At 33.8% G+C, this 2,189-nt stretch overlaps 1 long non-coding RNA gene across 1 annotated transcript in view; it reads right to left on the bottom strand.

Annotated features, from left to right (window-relative positions):
- Window positions 1-1,472: 1,472 nt before the first annotated feature.
- The window catches only part of LOC136854048 (uncharacterized), a 2,976-nt gene continuing 2,259 nt past the window's right edge, over window positions 1,473-2,189 (bottom strand). Inside the window, exons 3-4 of the long non-coding RNA XR_010857608.1 lie at window positions 2,039-2,189; window positions 1,473-1,807 (exon numbers count right to left, since the gene is read on the bottom strand). The exon at window positions 2,039-2,189 is cut by the window's right edge and continues 332 nt beyond it. This is a non-coding gene — a long non-coding RNA (uncharacterized lncRNA). The remainder of the gene's footprint in view (window positions 1,808-2,038) is intronic.

Here is a 2,189-nt window from a genome sequence, read left to right as displayed (position 1 = left end):
AGCATAAGTTTACAAATAGTTACATTCAATATATATATATATATATATATATATATATATATATATATAAGATATATATGTGTATATATATATATATATATATCATATATATATATATGGATCTCAGCGTTGTCAACACAAACACCAACAGACTTAGACCATAGCTCAGTCACCCACTCAAAAGACTGGTCTGTTTTCTTTCGTAAGATTGAAAGAGAAAACCTGTATTTACCCGCTAGATATAGGATTTCGTATTAGTATTTTGTGTTTCTTTCTTTAGCAATTTAGGAATTCGTTCACTTTTTTAGGTTGATGTACGCTATCATTTCTATATAGTTATGTATCTTACTAGAAAAAATCTATTGATGTGTTGCGTCTGCGCATGTGCCACTTTTTTACGTACTAATTAATTATATGGTATATATATATATATATATATATATATATATATATATATATATATATATATATATATATATATATATATATATATATATATATATATATATATATATATATATTTATATATATATAATTTTATAGATATAAATCAGTGTTGTCAGTAAAAAAAAAAACTGCATAATTCAGAGGCTGAGAAAAGAACGATAGATTTTTTTTATTAATCTTTTGTACTGTTTGAAAGACTTCACGTAAGTTCAGGGAAAAAAATTGTCCTTATTTTTGTTCAAATCGTCATTTTCCAATGTAACAAGCCACACCGTCAAATAACAAGGAAAAGGAATGAAAAGTAAAAAGTGCGCCTACGTTTCTTCGTCGCAGTCGAGTTTTCTGCAAGCCATTACAGTGTATAATCAAAGCCACCGAAAATACATCTATCTTTCGTTGGTCTCGGTATAATGCAGTATGAGCCGCGGCCCATGAAACTTTAACCACGGCCAGGTGGTGGCCTATCTTATACTATTGCCAGAAGCACCATTATGGCTAACTTTAACCTTAAATAAAATAAAAACTACTGAGACTAGAGTGCTGCAATTGGGTACGTTGGATGATTGGAGGGTGGATGATCAACATACCAATTTGTAGCCCTCAAGCCTCAGTAGTTTTTAAGATCTGAGAGCGGAGAGAATAAAGTGCGGACGGACAGGCAAAGCCGGCACAATAGTTTTCTTTTACAAAAACTAAAAATGAACGTAAATTATGTAACAGTACATAAGTAGTTCTAACAGGAAATCAGCAGTGATTAAATTAATGAAGAAGAGCAGTTAGCTGAAATGGAAGCTTGATATTCAATTTGATAAGTAAAAAGCCACAATATTGTATATGAGCGATTGTATTTTTCAAAAATAAAAAAAGGTTAAAAAATGCAATCGCTCATATACAATACTGTGGCTTTTTACTTATCATTTCCCGTCACATTTTAGTGATGCATCACAGATGTTCAATTTGATGTTTGCAGTGAGAGTTCAGACATCAGTGCTTATAGAGGAGGGAGTCTACAGTAAAGTCGAGGATCTGTAACACATGGATTTTATTTTGTTAAGGAAAAACTAAGACTGTTTCATCACAGATCTTATTAGTACCTTTCTCTTCAACAGGAACCAACAATATAATCTTACAACAATTGATGCAATACAACGCAACGATTCAATGCATACAACAACAAACTCATCGCTAGAAGCAGACGTCGATTTCAGAAATCAGATTGAACATCTGCATTTGTAAAATCTGGATTCCAGATGCTCTGGAAGCTTCAGGAAGATCAGAGATTTTTGCAGACGGTGTATCCGAGACAGTTGTCAGGGCAGCAGATGGCTCCCGCTCCGCACGAGCTGTCATCTGCGCATCTCTGGAAAGGAATGCGCACCATTATGCAAAGTGTCTCTCAGCCAAAGCTACAATTGAGCTTCTTTCTGAGCCCCACCTGAGTCACATAAATCAAGGTTATATTCTGCAACGAATTTTTCAAATATCAATTTCCACTTTATCTAATTATATCTTAGTATTCCAGAAACAACTTCTATCATTACAAAGGCGCAAAAGATTAAGAAATTTAAGTCTAAAGCGTCGTGTAACTTACATGAGGACCAGAAACGCTTGCTATTCCTGCTCCCAATGGCCGGTTGCAGTCTCCAGGTGTGCGATCATCAACGGACATTTTGCTGTTAAGGAAAATAAAAATGATCGCATAAAAGACTCACAGTAACAAGTGTCCACAAGTTTCAATGAAC

The sequence above is a fragment of the Macrobrachium rosenbergii genome, chromosome 28 (genome assembly GCF_040412425.1).
Source record: "Macrobrachium rosenbergii isolate ZJJX-2024 chromosome 28, ASM4041242v1, whole genome shotgun sequence".
Taxonomy (NCBI): domain Eukaryota; kingdom Metazoa; phylum Arthropoda; class Malacostraca; order Decapoda; family Palaemonidae; genus Macrobrachium; species Macrobrachium rosenbergii.
The sequence above is the reverse complement of the archived record's forward strand: the minus strand, read 5'-3'. Positions and strand labels throughout refer to the sequence as shown.